The sequence below is a fragment of the Ahaetulla prasina genome, chromosome 3 (genome assembly GCF_028640845.1).
Source record: "Ahaetulla prasina isolate Xishuangbanna chromosome 3, ASM2864084v1, whole genome shotgun sequence".
NCBI classification, from domain to species: Eukaryota; Metazoa; Chordata; class Lepidosauria; order Squamata; family Colubridae; genus Ahaetulla; species Ahaetulla prasina.
In genome coordinates this window covers 106358688-106377797 of record NC_080541.1, presented here as the reverse complement: position 1 = coordinate 106377797, position 19110 = coordinate 106358688, and positions in this window count along the sequence as shown.

The following is a 19110-nucleotide window of genomic DNA, read 5'->3' as shown; positions in this document are numbered from 1 at the left end:
TAGTCAGTTTCTGAGCATTTTTTTTTTAAAAAAGAAAGCATTTTGTCTTATCTTGTTGTTTTCCTCCACTTGTTTCCCTCCCTTGCTCAGAACTTTTGGTGATTCCAAGACTACTTTGCCTCCAGTTGCACTCATATCCAGAGACCCTGAGAATTTATTTTTATTTATTAGGATTTCCTGAAGCAATGGACAATGTGGAAATGAATTAACATACCAGACACTTCCGGTCATCACATGCGTTCATCTCTCATCCTTCTGTTTCCTATATGGTAGATAACCTTATGTCTCTGGAAATATTTTATGTACTTTATTTATTTATATTCATTGCATCACTATCTATCTTGCCCTAAACTCTAGGTGAATATTTGCACTCTTGATCCTACAATGTCAGTGAAGTGGCCTAATATGCCAGCAACCGCAAACATTTTCCAATCAGCCAAACAATGTAACAATACTAGTGAAAGATACCATTGAGAGAGAACAAAAGCGCCAAAATGCTGTATTATTTGGACTAGATATTACAAATGAACCAGATATTGATAAAATACGAAATATCATTTCAAATTCCAAATTATCAATCTTCAACCCTAGTGAAATAACCAACGTCTCCAGAGATGGACCCAAATTCAAATACAGTGATGGTTCAGTGGCACCTAAATTCTGTAGAGTTATATGCAAAAATGAAACCAGCAAAAGAAATTTTATCTATACTATAAACAAAATTGCCAGAAACAATCTCAGCCTCAACAAACTCAGAGCTAGACCAGACTTATCATTCCTACAATGTATTAGATCCCGCGAACTTCGTTCACAGCTCAAACGACGCCAAGAAAAAGGCGAAACCAACCTTTACATTGATTACTGGGCTGACTGTATAAAAAGAAAATCCTACAATCAAATAGCCATCACTCAACCACACTTCAATCAAAACATCCAATAATCCATCAACCAAGGCATCCATCCATCTGACAATAGAAACATCCATCCACCCGTTCAATCAACTGTCGATCAACCATCTAACCCCCAACCACCCATACAAAAACTCCAACCATCCAATGAAAAACCACTCACTGCTCAACCATCCTTTCTTCAACCACCTGTAGTACATAACCCTCAATCAACTATCAATCAAAAATAGGTATGCACGCCCCTTACCTCTTCTACACCAAACACTGCAGGTCTTAAATGTAAATTAATAAATGCAAGAAGTATTGTAAACAAATTATCTGAATTTATCCTATTGTTAAACTATGGTACATTTGATATTATATTTGTTTGTGAAACATGGCTGAACTCATCCCTCCCTGACTCCATTATTTCAAACAAAGTTTTTCAATCTGATCGTGAAAACCGCAGAGGTGGTGGAGTGGCTATCTTTTACAAAAAATCTCTGAACCTAAAAAATATTCAAGTTGCACATAAACTTTCTCTTCCTGAAACTATTATATGTGACCTGTCCATTAACACCACACTTCGATTCTTACTATGCTACAGAGCCCCTGACTATGACATCGCTCACGCAAATATGTTAACCTCACTGCTAACATGGGCCACCTCTTGCCCATATCCTCTCATCTTCCTGGATGACCTAAATCTACCTTTTATTAACTGGATAACAAATGAATGTACAACTGAAACAATCCATACTACTCTATACAACGCCGTTTCAGACCTAGGTCTTGAACAACTAGTAACTAACAATACAAGACTCAACAACTGCCTTGACCTCATTTTTTTTTCAACAACACAAACTCAATTTATGGATTACAAATAAAAGAACCCTTTTCCAACAGTGACCACTGCATGATAGACTTTTGTCTCAATATAAGCCCTCACATAAATCGTCATAATAATAGTACTCCTAACTGCAATTTCAAAAAAGCCAACTATGACCTCATAAACAACGACCTCTCATCTCTTGACTGGCAAAATCTATTCTCAACCTGTATCACTGCCGAAGACCACTACAGAGTTTTCCTACTTGAAATCAATAGAACCATCAAACTATGCGTACCACAAATCACCACCAAAATAAAAAAAAAACAAATTACCCATATCAATAAAAAAGCTGCAATCCAAAAAAAAAATCCCTCTGGAGAAAAAACAAAAAGGGCCATGTAGCAAACTTCAAAAACCGCTACAGAAATATTGGCAACCAAATAAACACTGAATGCACCATTTACCATACAAAGCAAGAAGACCTTCTACGTACAAATTCCAATCGTGCTTTTTATAATTTTGTGAACAATAAACTTAAAGAATCAAGATCCATCCCACCACTAAAAGAATCTAATGGCAAAGAATGTACCGATGAAACAGTTAAAGCAAACCTCTTTAACACATTCTTTGGCTCAGTCTTCGTTAACAGTGATGGCACATATCCGACATTCCCCAATCGCACCAACAATGATTACAACGACTTAACACATATAGTCTTCACAGAAGATAATGTTGAAAAAGCTATTCACAACCTGAAACCATCTTTATCTATTGGGCCTGATGGACTATGTGCATACTTCTTAAAAAAACTTTCAATTAATATAGCAGAACCCCTAAGCATAATCTTTGATAAAGCTTTCATGACTGGTTCCCTTCCCAAACTTTGGTCCCTAGCCACAGTCATCCCTATCTTCAAAAAAGGAGATCCCAGCGTAGTTGAAAACTATAGACCAATCTCTCGATGCTGCGTCACCTGCAAAATAATGGAATTTATCATCAACCAATCCATTACCCTCCACCTTGAAACAAACAAACTACTCTCTAATAAACAATTTGGTTTCAGGAAAAAATTATCATGTAACTTACAACTTCTCCACTGCAAAAACATATATAGGTTGGATTCACCATTGTCTTGTCTTCTTTTAAGTTCTGTGTGAAGTTCACGAGAACGTATCCGTTGTAGAAAAGATAGATCAGGACGTGATCTAAGTTTACTGTAGGTAGGGTTGGTTTTAGCAATTGAGTTTATGGTATAAATGAATTTACGTTTGCTGTCCTCATTTATACATGTGACTCTGCAAAATCTTGGTGCTGTTGACCCATCGCTGTTTTTATATTCTGGTCCATCTCTGGAGACAGCAATTATTTCATTTGGGAAGATGGTTGATGAGTTATAATTTCCAATTATGTTGTGAATCTTATTGATATCTGGTTTGTTAGTGTTTTCTAGTCCAAATAATATTGCATTATTTATTTTTTGTCCTCTTTTCATTGCATCTCTGATTAGTTGGTTGGTAGTTATTTGTTGTTTAGGTTGTGCTGTATTAATTAATTGTCTAGGTTGAGTTGTAGGTTGTGTATTAGGTTGTGTATTATGTGATGATAGATGAGTTGGGAAGAGATTTAGATCATTTGAGTTTTCAAATGGACTACTAATCTTGATCAAGGCAAAACAATAGATGCAATCTACATAGACTTCTGCAAAGCTTTTGACTCAGTAGTACACGATAAACTTCTCCTAAAACTAAAATCCTACCGCATTTCAGGACCTCTTCACAATTGGATAACTGCTTTCCTATCAAACAGACAACAAGTGGTCAAAATTGGCAATGCTTTATCAAATCCTGTTCCTGTCAAAAGTGGCGTTCCTCAAGGCAGCGTTCTCGGACCAACAATCTTCATACTATACATAAATGATCTCTGTGGCCATATCTCAAGTTATTGTGTTCTCTTTGCTGACGATGTTAAACTATTTAACACCACCAACAATACTACTACCCTTCAAAAAGACCTTGACTTTGTGTTGGAATGGTCAAAAACTTGGCAACTCCAAATCTCAACTAGCAAATGCTCAGTCTTACATATTGGAAAAAAGAACCCAAACACTAAGTACAAGCTTGATGGACATTACCTTACAGATGACCCCCACCCTGTAAAAGACCTTGGAGTTTTCATATCAAATGATCTAAGTGCCAAAGCCCATTGCAACTACATAGCAAAAAAAGCCCTAAGAGTTGTAAGCCTAATTTTGCGTAACTTCTTTTCCAAAAACACTACACTACTAACCAGAGCATACAAAACATTTGCAAGACCCATTTTTGAATACAGCTCACCTGTCTGGAACCCATACCACATCTCTGACATTAATACAATTGAACGAATCCAGAAATATTTTACAGGAAGAGTCCTCCACTCTTCTGTAAACAACAAAATACCTTATACCTCAAGACTTGAAATCCTGGGATTAGAAAATTTAGAACTCCGCTGACTCAGACATGATCTATGTTTAACATACAGAATCATCTATTGCAATGTCCTTCCTGTTAAAGACTACTTCAGCTTCAATCACAATAATACAAGAGCAAACAATAGATTCAAACTTAATGTTAACCGCTTCAACCTTGATTGCAGAAAATATGACTTTTGTAACAGAGTTATTAACACTTGGTACACACTACCTGACTCTGTGGTCTCTTCTCAAACTCCCAAAATTTTTAACCAAAAACTGTCTACCATTGACCTCACCCCCTTCCTAAGAGGACCATAAGGGGCGTGCATAAGTGCACAAAAGTGCCTACCGTTCCTGTCCTGTTGTTTTTCTTTCATTATATGAAATGAAACATATATATATATGTTTATATATAATGTTTTGACAAAATAAAAAAATAAATAAAAATAAACCATTGCAATGAACAATCTCCGGGATGTGGCCATTGTGTTTCCACTGGCAAAGACTCACAACAATCAGTCAAAGTAGATTGGATTGAAATCTGCAAGAACCCGAGATCAGGCTTACTCTGCTCTCTAACTTTAAATATTCCTTATTCTGTGTTGGTTGCTGCAAATATTTATCCCTGCTTTGTAGAAGAAAGGTCTTCAATGCTACATGAGTTGCTCTTGTTTCAGCTATACAGCAAGAATTCTCTGTTTATAGCTCTACTTGCAACTGTCATGCCTATTTATTATTTATATAACTAAACATACTTAATAAAAAATTGAATCAGATGATTCAATTCATTTCTTGGAGAAGGGGAAAAAATAAAGGTGCCTATTCATTTCACATTGGGAATGTAGAGAACTGAAAGATGGGGGACCAAGTAAAAAGTCTCATTTCATGAGCAGGCTTTTGTTTATGTGATGTTACAAATCTGGAATTCTAGAAGATGGCCCATCTGTTAATATCCTGGATTCTTATATCCTGGACTCTTATAATTGTTACACTATGTAAAGGAAGAGCAAAATATTGATCAATGTAAATACAAATCATTTTTAAGCCAATAGTTAAAGCAGGAAAGCAGAAGACAACACCCTTTAATATGCTACCGTATCTTAAAGACAAAGCAAATAAAATGCTTCTTTCTATCTTCAGAATATTACAGTCTTAAAAACTCGCTGAAAGGGGGGTGAAATATTTCTGAACATTAGCAAAATGGATTTGTGATGACAAGCTAAATCAATCTTTTTAATTATAGCTGCAGGATAATTCTTCACTAAATGGAGGTAATAAATTACTCTGAGTTACCAGGAGAGGGAGCTACTAGTTCATAAATGGTTTATCACTTCTGTTCCAATAATCAAAGACAGCTCCAAACTATAAAGGGAGTTTGAGATAAAATCTAAATGTTTTAAACTTTATTTACAAAGTGTTGCAAGGAACTCCACTATTGATCAGAATAGTGATGCTGTGATTAGTATTTTTATTTTTTCCCCCTATATTATTTTCTAGATCTAAACCACTTTTCCTGATTCCATTATTCATTTTCCTATAGCATTGGGGAAAGGTATTGTGCACTCAGTCAGTTAAAGAAAAATCTGCTTCTAAATAAACTTCAAAGTCTTTTAAGATTCTGTCCTAAATAAACAATATGCTGTTGGGATTACAGGGACCAGGGCTATCATATGTGGCCTCCAACAATCTGGAATACTGTTTACATGGTTTTCTTTATTTTTCTTATTCATTTATCACATTTATACGGCTGCCTATCCAATCTGTTAAACCAAATCAGAAAAGACAAAGGCCAAATAAGAATCTCAGTACCCACATATCCACCCTGAAACTCCAAGAACTGAGTGAAATGTCCGAGGGGAAGAGGCTTAGAGAGTTTATTGCTATTGCCTGATTTTTGAAGTCCAGATATAGAACACCTCAAAGAGACAATATGAACAAAAAGTTGCTATTATTGGAGAGATGAGTATTCCATGGATATGGGTGAGAGAAACATGGGTAACTAGTAATATTTCACAGTGTACTTTATAAATTGACCTGCTGAGCATACTTGATTTGTCTCTATTGAGACAGATATTCAGGTAGACAAAAATATTTCGGCTCAGAGAAACTACTTGATAATATTAATGCCAACTGCTGCTTAATTGCTACATAGGAATTAAAAACAAAGGCCAAGACAAACCAAGAGTTGAATGGCTAATAAATGCAAATAAACAATAAGTAGCAATAGAAACAGAGATGCAAATTTGGGGTATGTATTTTTAGGAGCAGTGGTGGGATTCAGCCAGTTCGCACCACTTCGGGAGAACCGGTTGTTAAATTACTTGAATCCCACCACTGCGTAGGAGGTCTTAGAAGGTTCGCAAGACTTTCAATCCCTATAGCATGCTGCCTTCCAACCAGTGGTGGGATTCAGCCAGTTCGCACCACTTCGGGAGAACCGGTTGTTAACTTTCTGAGCAGTTTGGCAAACTGGTTGTTGGAAGAAATCATTAGGGCAGAGAACCGGTTGTTAAATTACTTGAATCCCACCACTGCTTCCAACTCAGGTTCCTTTTATCATCTCAGGGGAGTGAATGCAGAGGTTTGGATATAGCCAGGAACATCTAACATCTTTCCATTATTTTGCCCCAGTCCATTCTGCAGAGAGAGGGGTGAAATTTTTATTTATACTGTTCCCACCCCATTCCTCATCCCCAGCTTCTCATGCTGATAAAAGTTGACCAGATTAATTAGGTCTCCACATGTGTTTGGTCCTGCATGTTGTTAATTGCAGATATGTTCAGGACATCCTTTAGTTTTAAAACAAAGCTGTTGATTTCCATTGATTCCAGAGTTGCTATTTTTTTTCTTCCTCACCTTATTTTCTGTGGACTTCTTCCCCATTTCTATTATTCTTTTGATTCCAAGCCTTTTTTCTCATTTCTCAAGAAAAGCCTTTCAAAGTAGTGACTTAGCAAAGCAATAGATGTTCTTGATGCTGAGCAGCCTCTTTTTAACTGGACAAAGTCCAGTGTTTTGTTTTGTTATTGTTGTTTAAAAAAACCATAGCTCTTATGCAGTCAGTCAACTCTACGTGGGATTGCACATAGCTGAAAAAGAACTAAGAAAGTTTCCTGAAAGACGAATGGCAATAACTACTTTTTATGGGCATCTACCACAGGAACTTTCTTCAGGAGGGGAAAGCCTGCAGTATAATAGGCCATACAAATTTCATAGGAAGTATCTGCTGCCTCCCAAAGATCTACACTATCTGTTTTTCTTTTGTGTTTTACTTAGTAACATATTTCACAAGACACACTAGCACGACCTTAAGAAAATGCAAGATAATTTTTCATAAATGTGACAATTTCACACACAAGCCGCCTGGAAAATATTATTTACTTTGGTTTTGTTTTGGCCTTTTGTTTTTCCAATGAAAGAGAAGGAGGGAGGGATTAGTTTTTAGTTCTAAGCTGCCCAGAATTGTTTAGGAGTCAGCTCGTTAAATAAATAAAAGTTCCTGGATTATTATTATTCTTTTTGTTATATTACAGATTAGGATCTTTCAGAATTCAGTTTTATCTTCCATAGTGCTTAATTTTTACATGAAACTGCTGTGGGAAGTTGTCCAACAGTGAGCATGATGATGATTGTGATGATGATTGTGATGATGGTGATGATATCACTCAGAAAACTGTGTTGGGATTTTACAGCATACGAATGGTACCTATAATACCTGCCTGAACAGTGTAATAGACTCTGTGAGGACCAATAAGCTGAAGCTCAGATCCGGCAAGGCAGTTTCCATTGGTGAGTGGATTATTTACCTGGTGAGAGGTGTTCATTTGCTCTGGAAAGAGCTGCTTCTCTTTGATGGCTTAGGTGCACAGTTAGGGGATATTTCTGAATCCTTAATTTTACAAGAGACTTATAAACTCTTATGAACTTTCCATTGGAATAATACAATTGGATGTTATCTTTGAAGATGGTTCAAAACTTCAGCTAGCCTAAATTAAATTTGCTACATTTCCAGCTGGGGCTGGATGGAGGGATAATGTGTAAAGGCCTTGAGATACAGGACGGAGAGATGCTGCCTGTGGCATCATCAGGTGAGAGACAGCAGTGACCTGATGGGTGGAGAAAGAAGCTCAGGAGGTATCCTCCCTGAATTCTTCAGCTGTAAAAGTGATGGGGGGGGATTTTACTTTCAGACTTGCAAGATTCTGTTAATGTAGCTTTACAGTAAAATAGAATTTGTTTAGCTGATCATGCTTTTTGCCTGGTCTATCTGAAATGTCTGACATAATATTAGCTGGACTGACCACTGGTCCATTTTGAGACCTAATTCAGAGAGTGAGGATTGGCGTCTGAAGTCTTGAACTATTTAAAACCAGAGAAACTTAAAGATGGGCTCTCCAAAACTGTATGTTCCTGTCCAAGCATCTTGCTCATCTTGAAACACTTCCACTACGTGAAATGGCTAGATGAGTGCAAAGGATATTTGCAGAATACTTCCTGAATGATAAATTCCTTGTCTTTCAAAGGATTTCACTGTCTTTACTCCTTTTTATTGTTCTCTCTCTCCCTCTCCCTCTCTCCCCCTCCCTCCCTCTCCCTCTCCCTCTCCGTCTCTCTCTCTCTCTCTCTCTATATATATATATATATATATATATATATATATATATATATATATATATATATATATATATATATATATAGGGGTCTTTTCTCATGTAAGGTTGAGAGTATCTTGGCAATGTTTCGACGAGGTCTCACTCATCATCTTCAGGCTTGTGTTTACGGCTTCGTGCTTGTGCAAGCAAAGCATGGTCAGAGCTGCCATATCTCTATAAATACTGGTGGGGAGGTGGGGAGTGCTGGCTTTGTTGCTGTAAGCGGTTTGGTTGGCTGCGTTGTTACATCTTGATTGGTTGGTGGAGTTGATGTTTGCAGATTAGTCGGCTGTTTCGTAGTATCCTGTGTGGGTGTGGTCCTAGTTGTGTGCCCATTAGTCTTCTGTGTTGTAACAACCTGGGTAATGGGCTGTGTGGTAAAATCCTGAGCTCTAGTATTGTGACCTCCTGAGTCTTGTGCTGTAACATCCTGGGTGGTTGGTTGTGTAACCGGACCCAGGACAACACATGACATCACCACCAATCATCCTCATGAGATTCAAAGCCAAATCCACCCCACAGACAAAATATAACCACCATCCAGAAGCCAGACCATGTTGGCACCACCAGCTGCTGCACCCCCCTCCGATCCCCACACAAAGCAAACTGACACACGCCAAGAACACATGACAAGACCTCAAACTCGGAGCCAAACCAAAACCCGTGATGCTGCATCACAGCCATCTGCTCAGGACCTTACATCACAGAACTCAAAAGATCACAACACTAAAGCTCAGGATGTTACAACACAACCAACCACCCAGGATGTTACAGCACAAGACTCAGGATGTCACAATACTAGAGCTCAGGATGTTACCACACAGCCCATTACCCAGGTCGTTACAACACAGAAGACTAATGGGCACCCAACTAGGACCACACCCACACAGGATACTACGAAACAGCCGACTAATCTGCAAACATCAATTCCACCAACCAATCAAGATGTAACAACACAGCCAACCAACCCGCTTACAGCAACAAAGCCAGCACTCTACACCTCCCCACCAGTATTTATAGAGAGACGGCAGCTCCGACCATGCTTTGCTCGCACAAGCACGAAGTCATAAGCACCAGCCTGAAGATGACGAGTGAGACCTCATCAAAACGTCACCAAGATACTCTCAACCTTACACGGGAAAAGACCTGAATACACCAAGACCTACATACCTATACCCTACCTCATTTACTACTTTTTTACTGTATTAGCCATATCTCAAAAATGTTTGAAAATGTTATTTTGAAAGGAAAAATATTGGAAAGGAATAATTATGTTATCAAAGTCTAAGTTTTTGACAACTCTTGGCAACTGGAATAGATTTCTCTACAATAACCTGAAAGAATTAAAGCATACACAGAGTGTACCTAACTGAACTTTTGATTCCCTGCTGAGCTGAGCTCCATTGTAACCTAATGTGCCATTGGCAAAGATAAAGTCGCTAGTCTAGGCTAATTGCCAAATAGCCTTGCTTGTAACTTAAAATGTGTATTCTCAGCAACCTAATGTGTGATAACACCCCTTTACAAAGCTCTGGGCTATAGGCCAGAAAATGTATTCTTTTCCTCTTCTAAGATCCTTTGTTTGCAGAGCGCTTAGAAAATCATGAGGTTTGCATGAACTAATGGATATGAAATTATGTTTCTAACACTATGATGATCTGTGCAACTTGTGTAAACTATAAGAAGTTTGAGAAAAAGTTTTTGCGTGCGGTGACTTCGGCTTTTTTCTCTCTCTCTCTGCCTGCTCTGTTTAAGGTGGGAGATAAAAGGTTGCCCAGTTTTGCTTTGTTTTGATCAAAACAATAAAACTGATTATCAGTTGCCTTGTGATCAGAGTTTCATTGGATTTATCAGATTCTGAGCTGTACTTGAAAACCTTACACTACCTTACTCTAATTTCAGGTCTTCCAACGGTATATTCATTGCGATTGTGAGTCCATCCATCTTGTTTATGGTTGTCCTGTTTTTTCCTTTCCTTCCACTGAAATTTCCCAGTAATATCACCTTTTCCAGAGAACCAAAGTCTTTACTTTCAGTTTATTCTTTTATCAGCTTTTCCTTCAACTGTATATTGTATTGCATCCATATATATTTAGCCACCAGATGTCAGTATTGGCCTGCTGATGCTACAAGGGAATACAGTGAAACTTAATTTAGATCTCTAGATTGTTGTTCAGGGTTGCATAAACCACCAGGCTAGACTCATTGGGTTGGAAGGGACCTTGGAAGTCTTCTAGTCCAACCCTCTCTGATCAAGCAGAAGTTCCTATACCATCCAGACAAATGGCTGCCCAATCTCTTCTTCAAACCCCCCAATGATGGACCATCCACAACTTCTGGAGGCAAGTTGTACCCCTGAGTAATTACTATCACTGACCAAAAATTTCTCCTTAATTCTAGGCTGGATCTCTCTTTGTTAAGCTTCCATATGTTACTTACTATTCTGTCCTTAGGTGCTTTGGAGAATAGAGTGACCTTTTCCTTGTGTGATAGCCCTTCAAGTGCTGAAAGGCAACTATTATGCCACCCCTAATCCTTCTCTTTGATAGGCATAGAGTAGACATACTTAGTTCCTGTAACTATTCATCATATGCTTTACCTCCAGACCCCTTATCATCTCTGCTGTTCTTCTCTGCACACTTTCTAGGGTCTCGGCATCTTTTTTTATATCACCATTGGATGGTTTTCCAGTGTTTCATAAAGTATAAATTCAAAGATTGGGGTTGAATTTATTCCCAATATATCAGACATGATGTAACTGATCCTAAATGGGGCATCTAGACTTTTGTTTTCCACTGCTTGTATGGTAGAAGTCAATCTGCACTTTTATTATCTTAAATTCAAGTAACTAATTTTTATTTCAATTCCTTAAATATTAGAAGACAATTAACCTCCCCAACAGATTTTAAGATTTGTAAGTATATATAATGGAGGGAATCTGTAATAATATCAAAACTGAGGAATTCCATCATCTTTTCTTATTTTTATTATTGTAACAAAATATGGCCCTTCTGGAGATCTTTGAAGCAGGCTAATTCGTAATGTCGTCTTCTTTCTTTTTCCCTCCCTCCCTCCTTCCTTCCCTTCCTCCCTCCTTCTTTTTCTCTATGATTCTATATTATTTTGCTGACCTTAATTCTAAACCCAGCCCGATTTTTAAATTAGTGTTTACTTAGCTTGCACTACAGAGTTCATGACAAGCAATCTTTTTAGTTAATTAGTTAGTTGGTTCGTTGGTTAGTTACTTACAGGTTACACCTACAACCATAATTGAGTCCAAAATTTATGTTGCTAAGTGAGAAATGTATTGAGTTTTGTCCCATTTTACAATTTTTCTTGCCACATTTGTTAAGTGAGTCACTGCAGTTGCTAAATTAGTAAAATGGTTAAGTGAATCTGGTTTCCACATTGACTATCCTTGTCAGAAGGTGCCCCTGGGATACTGCAGCCATCATAAATCTAAGTTAGTTGTCAAGCATCCAAATGTAAATTATGTGACCATGGGGATGCTGCAACAGTTGTAAGTGAAAAATGGTCATAAGTCACTTTTTTCAGTGCCACTGTAACTTTGAACGGTCACTAAATGAACTGTTGTAAGTCGAGGACTACCTGTAGTTAGTTAGAAAGGAGAAGGAAAAAGGAAGGAAGGAAGGAAGGAAGGAAGGAAGGAAGGAAGGAAGGAAGGAAGAAATGGAAGAAAGAAAAGGAAGATGTCAATAACATAGCTTGATGCAGTTTGAATTTGGATCAGGCTGAATGTTCTTTCACATATTGACTGATACTGAAGATTTTAGCAATGAATTTTAAAAATTAGTGTATGTTTCTAGCATCGGTCCATTTCTTTTATTTAAATGTCTGAAAGGAAGTAACTGTATCTTCTATGTTGTACATTTGCATTGAACGCACATGTGAACACTCAAGCAAGATACCGTATATAACTTTTTACATCATTTGCCAGAGATGGTCAGATCATATTTATTTAACAAACCTGACTCTGATGCTGAGGGCAATTTCAGTTTAGACTCATAACAAAAAGACTCTTAAGATATCAATATAAGCCATTACGATATCAACATTTAAAACATTAGATGTGTAAAAACATTAAAAGAAAATGAGCATTGGTGGATATATACATATTTAATAGCATGTGCAGCTTTGACACTGGGAAGACGTGGGGAAATGACTCTCCCAAAAGTACTTAAAATTGCTCAGCAATGGGTGGCACGGCAATGATTGCAACTTTCCATAAAGAAGACATGCTTCCAAGCAAGGAGGAAGGTCCGCTCTGATTATCTGTGGTGAAAAGAAGCCATTATCAAAGGCAAGGACCTTCTGGGTAATACAAGTATTCAGTTATACATCAAGAATAAGACTCTGAAACTTGTTTGGTTTCATGAAGATTATGAAATATTGATTTGACTTAATCAGATCTGACCTCATGACAGAGATAATCTCAGTCAGCATTGTGTAATATACATTGCAATACTGTTATGTCTTATTTTCCCCATATAAGGCAAAAGTCTCCAATTTGGAAGTTTTCTGATGAGTGGAATCTCTAGCCTTGGCTGATATTGCTTTCAGAATTCAGTTGGGTGAAGCTAAGCCAGATCATTTCCAACCAGTCTTATCACTTATTTTTCAATAATACTTATCATGTCAGTTCTCTTATTCAGAATCAACTAATGGATGAATGGGATAACAGATAGATGAGGAAGAAATGGAGGTAGTGACAGATTTTATTTTCCTGGGCTCCAAGATCACCGCAGATGGGGACTGCAGCCAAGAAATTAAAAGACATTTGCTCCTGGGGAGGAAAGCTATGGCAAACCAAGACAGCGTACTAAAAAGCAGAGACATCCCCCTGCCAACAAAAGTGCGTATAGTCAAGGCTATGGTTTTCCCAGTTGCAATGTATATATGGCTGTGAAAGTTGGACCATAAGAAAGGCTGAGCGCCAAAGAATTGAGGCCTTTGAACTCTGGTGCTGGAGAAGACTCCTGCAAGTCCCTTGAACAAACAAGTCACTCCTAGAGGAGATCAATCCTGACTGCTCTTTAGAAGGCCAGATCCTGAAGATGAAACTGAAATACTTTGGCCACCTAATGAGAAGGAAGGACTCACTGGAGAATGCCTAATGCTGGGAAAGATTGAGGGCAAAAGAAGAACGGGACAACAGAGACTGAGGTGGCTGGATGGAGTCACTGAAGCAGTTGGCATGAGCTTAAATGGATTCCCGGGGGATGGTAGAGGACAGGAAGACCTGGAGGAACATTGTCCATGGGGTCGCAATGGGTCGGACACGACTTCGCAACAAACAACAAAAATGGATGAAGTGATGAATCAAATAGCAATAGCACTTAGTATTTACAATTATACACCACTTCATAGTGTTTTACAGCCCTATCTAAGCAGTTTACAGAGTTAGCATATTGCCCCCAACAATCCAGGTCCCCATTTTACTGACCTTGGAAGGATGGAAGGCTGAGTCAACTTTGAGCTGATCATGATCGAACTCCTGGCAGTGGAATGTAGAGTCAGTCTCCAATACTGAATTCTAATCACTGCACCACCAGGGGTCCTGTTCCTAAATCCAGCATATAACAGTAATGCCACCAATGGAAAAGTGGAAGGAAAGAAGTTATATCTGTAAGTCAATACCTTTTACTCACTACCTCATAACATTTATGATGTTAGATTACTGTTGCAGAGTTGCATTTATTCTCCCCTCTGTTTTATCTTTTTTTCAACCCTATAAACTTTTTCTTATATACACATTCCAAATTATACCTGCTTTGCCCCCAAAGAACGAAGCTTGTAGGCAAATACTCTTTTAGGCCCATCAACAACAACTTTGAGATGCATTTTAGAGAATATGTGCAAACCTCACTCAAGCTACTTTATGCCTTTCCCATAAGCTCAGGCCTCACTCCAGCAGTAAGATAGTTGTTAACCTCTGGAATACCTCAAAGGCACTAGTTTGCCTTCCCTTGCTTTAAAATATGTTTACAAAGTAAATAATGCATGGCAGGTGACTGCAGAATATAATTTATCAGAAACCTCAGCAAGTTTATAGACTTAAATCTACAAATTATGGAGCAAACATGGCATTTTGTATGTTTTATCCAGCAGGGGGAGAAAGTGCTACACCATTAGATATTTGCTATGTAGTTGTTAAGGGAGTGGTTTTTATTTTTATTTTATTTTATTTTATTTGTTGCCCTCTGACATTACAGTATTCACACAGAGGGAAAAATTCCTCCCAGGGCAAGCCCAAGTTGATCTCTGCTGGGACTGATTTTTAGCATTTTGTCTTGGTGTTTCCTCCATCCCTTTTCAGTGCTTCACCTCTGATTGATGAATAGCTGAATAGTGGTTTGTGTTCTTAAGACAGATTAGAAATTTTTAAAAATAGTCATTGGGCTTCTTAAATTACTGAGGTCATCAGGTCTTATGCCTACATGCATGTGCACATTCAGACACTCCCACAAAATTGGGAAATTTGTTAATCAGGATTTTATAGAATTCAGCTTTAACAATATATACGTAACTCAGAAATGGAATTAATAGTAGCAAGATGGAATAGTTAAAAAGGAAAAATACCAATTATGGAGGAGATAGGAAAGAAGAGTAGGCTAATAACTCTTTCTTGACACCCAGTGTAGTGTGCTGATTAGTATGTTTGACCAGGACTGATGTTGGGCTGGTTATTACTTATCAGCCCAGCCTAAAACAGAATTATTGGGAGGGAAAGAAAATAGAAAGTTGTTTTGATATCCTGAAGAAAAAGTTTAAACTGATTTTGACTTACAGCAAGGATTCTAAAGAAAACAAGGTAAGGGATTAGCATATCAGAAGAACAGAAATTAAAGACAAAGATTAAATAACACAAGGCATAATTATTCAGGCAATGTAGCCTTAAATATAATTCAAATCCAGCACTAACAACAATTGAAACTAAGCAGAATTTAGGAACCTCCATAGAAATTTTAATAAATTGATCTGCTAGCAAAAAGAATAGGTACAGCTCTATTTCAAGCCAGCCTGTGCATTTCTGGGTAGTATTAAATCAGCAGTTGTGACATAAGGAGCAGTATAGCAAGACATTGTGAAACTATTCTGATGATTTCATCCAAATATGAACAGAGGCACCCCAAGTATGGGATGTTACTGAACCTCCTCTTCAACATACTCAAAAGATATTCAGCCTTGCTAATAAAAATGCCCTTCTATATGGGATAGAAGAATAGTTGAGAGATATTTGGCACAAAGAAAAGTCTGTTATGGATGCCCTCACAACAATGGTTTCAAACTTTGGATCCTGCAATCCAAATCTCTGACTTCTCCATGGCTTTCTCTGGCCTAAGGATTAGTGCAGACTGAGTTGAGAAGATTCACTAGGAAAAATCTGAGGTGACACTTTATTTCCGAGGAAGTAAAGTTACCTATAATTATTAATCTGCACTGCACCTTACAAAATTAGTTTTAGCCAATATTTCAAGCAACAAATTCTAATGATTTGTGGCACTACAGAAGCCCAGCCCAGAAAAAGATAGACAGACAGATAGATAGAGCTAACAAATAAATACATAAAATGAAGGTTTATGAAGTACTTTGAACCTTAAATCAGAAGTTCTGTTTTATGTATATGTAGATGTGTTTATTTCTTTGTCGGTAAATATAAATTTAACACAAAATAGTTTGTCGTGTAGGCGACTGCCTGTGAGGGCTCCTGGATTGGGGCTGAAAGTCAAAAGGGAAGCAGTATGCTCCCTTTCATATTTGGGTAGAGTCGACCAAGTTGCTTCGATAGGAAAAAATCCACTATCTATATATCTATGTCTATATATATCACACACACGATCTATATATAAATCAACTGCCTCTCCCGTCTTTTGCAAATATTCTCATTCACTTTTGAAACAAGTCACTGCATCGTAAGATATTATTCTATGTTGATTCTCAACAAATACGTTCCTCTATGGATATTATGGTTCTTCTTACTACTAAAGAAAAGATTACGAATTCAACCAGGTTACTTAGTTGAAGAGAAACTAGTTGTAATCAATTTGTGGGATTGTCAGACTTAATTTATAAGGGTCTTTTTCAGTCAGGTTTCCTCAGATACGTTGAGATTACGATCTCCAAGCATCATGTCCAAAGAAAGATATCAGGTCAAGGAAGGCAATTGAAAAAGGAGGATACTCACTTGGAATTTAGAAATCTGGTCTTTGCTGTTTTAAAAATGGTTGTCCTCCTTATTGTCAAAAACAATAATGGGTACCATTATTCATTTTCAATCTATTGAGGTAGTATCTTCTATAAGTTTAAATATATATTTTGCCTGGTTGCAGAAATTAGTGAATCTTAGACCTCTTTTCATTTTGAATCCTATCCTTAGAGTTCAGTTCAGATCTCTTATTAGGACAAACCTTGAAGGGAGAAGGTATCTTCTATTTCCACTCAGAAACAAAGATATACGTTGGCCATCCAAATTTCAATACATCACTTCATTTGTACTCAAAGAGGCTATTCATTGGAATCATATTCCTTCTATATCCAGCCATACATTCAAATCCCTGATTATAGAGTTATAACCCCCATCCATCTTTCTGGCAGAAACAACTCCTTATATTGAACCTTACTTTCACAAAAGGGATATAATGGTGAACAACATATGCACATCTTTTGGTGTGAACTTGTGGGGGGAGGGGGGTTAGTTGATGTGGTAACAAAATTATAGACTCTGTATTCTTTTGGTATAAATCAATATAAATCCTTTATGTTCTCATGTTCTGATAAAGAGCAACACATTCAGTGCAATAACTGTAGTAAGTTGCATCATAATTATTCATTTGTTGATCAGGCACCACTCAGGCTGCAATATTTTGCTGCTGTAATAGAAGATTATGTATTCTTTAGAAGATGACTACAGCGTATGTAATTAAATAAAGTTAATTAGAAATTATGTACAGAAAAGGGCTATCCACCCATTAACTGTTGGTACCCAAGTTCATTAATAAGAAAATCAATATTAAACTGGACAGTGTTCTTAATCTTTTAAGAATACAGTAATGCTTGCCTGTAATTAATTCTGACAATGTCCTGCTTGATCTCCGAAATAGAAATACAGTACAGCTTAGGATATTGATGAAAACATTGCAAAGCACCTTCTCTTTTTTTTATAAGAGGTCAAACTGGCTTATTGGTCTGCTGGGAACTTGATGATTATGGGATAGCAATACAATACAAATAGGTGTTATCCGGACAAGATCACTGTTTCAAAATCCAGAAGAGCTTAAGGCTTTATCCCTGGCTTCTTGCAATGCTCTCCCCACAGCAGTGCTGCAAGGGAAAATATAGGAAAATCCTGTTTGCTACATGATGGTGCCCTTATGATGAGGGGCAATGCAAACCACCACCAATTCCATAAGGCACTGCCTGCAGTTGATCTCCCCTTCCTTCTCTACGTTCCCCAGGCATTCTGATTTATTTTATTTGCATCACTAACTAGATAACAAAGGCAATTCTCTATCCTGAAATGTTTCCAGGCTTTGTTATACTGTGTGTAAATGCCACCCTACAATGAATTGGAACTCCTAATAATGATGTAATGTTTTATTATGATGGTTTTAGTTTATGTACATAATATAGTCTTACTTATCATTTATAGAATAGGAAGAATAGTAGCTCAGCAATGGCAGTGGGGAAAAAGTTCATAAATCCAAACTTTAAGATGCGCTCTGAAGAAATAAAACTTTACATAATCTATTAGGGCATCAATACACTGTTTCACTTGTATATTACCAAAAACCACTGAGAAATCTCATCTTCTGTCACTCTAGCTCTAATAAACACCGTTTATTATTATGGACAAAATCAGTAATATCAAAGGGAATAAAACAAAGTGAATAAATTTGCTAATAAATAGATTCAGGCTGACAAATGTATCATTTTTGTACAAATTGTTGTCATGTTTTAATTGCAGCCAGACAAATTTTGACTACTGCATGGTTGGAGTCTGAAAGAAGAAAATCAAATAGTATTCTTTTGTGGTTTGGGGAGGTGTTGCAGTAAGGGCAATACAGCATATAATCCTTGCAACGAAGCATCACAAACTGGACACTTTCTATTTCCCCTGAGTCAGGTGCATTCACAGTGGAGTTTAGGTAAACATGCTCTGTTATAACACTGATAGTAGCATTAGTGCTTCACCCTGAAAAAGTCCTTTTTCAACATGAGGAAAGTTAGTGTGAGCAAATAACTTGCAAATTATCAAGTAGTGCCTTTACC